Genomic DNA, 871 nt, shown 5'->3' on the forward strand with positions numbered 1-871 from the left:
TATGATGTTATTATTATTATTTATTATTATTATTATTGTTTGCTGCTTATTATTATTATTTTTAAACATTCATGTTGTTGTTGCTGTTGTTGATGAAATGGTTTGTGTTGCTTTTTTCCAATCGTCGTCATCATCATCATCAACATCATCATCATCAACTCAACATCAGTAATCCTTAACTCGATGTTTTTCAATGGAAGCGATAATCTCCGGGTTGATCCCACATGTTTTACTCTTTTCATAATTATTATTATTATTTTTATTATTGTCATCATCATCATCATCGTCATCGTTATAGTTATTATAAATACTATTTCAAGCTTTTTTTTTTCACAAAAAACTGTTTCTACTTTTAAAACTTTCCGAAAGAGGCTTTAGTAGAGAGATGTTTATTACCACTACTACTACTGCTGCTGCTGCTACTACTACTACTACTACTACTACTACAACTACTACTGCTACTATCACTATTACTACTGCTTGTCATTGTTAGTGTGACTATTATTATTGTTATACATTAAAGTTAACAATAGTAATAATAATAACAAAATAACAATAATAATAAAAAGATAAATAGTAATAATAATAAAAAGATAAATAGTAATAATAATAAAAAGATAAATAATAATAATAAGAAAAAAAAAGAATTAAAATTACGACACGACAAATAATATTTTTTTTTTGCCACGATCAGAAAGAAACTTCAAACATACTTCCAATCAATCCTCTCTCCTTTTTTTCGTTCCTTCATCCCTCTCTTTCAATCTCTCTCTTTTTTCTTTTATCTCTCATTTTCTCCCTCTCTTTCTTTCTCTCTCTCTCTCTCTCTCTCTGTCTCTCTCTCTCTCTCTCTTATTCAACCTGCCGTAAC

This window comes from Helobdella robusta (genome assembly GCF_000326865.2).
Source record: "Helobdella robusta unplaced genomic scaffold HELROscaffold_3, whole genome shotgun sequence".
In the NCBI taxonomy this organism is placed as follows: Eukaryota; Metazoa; Annelida; class Clitellata; order Rhynchobdellida; family Glossiphoniidae; genus Helobdella; species Helobdella robusta.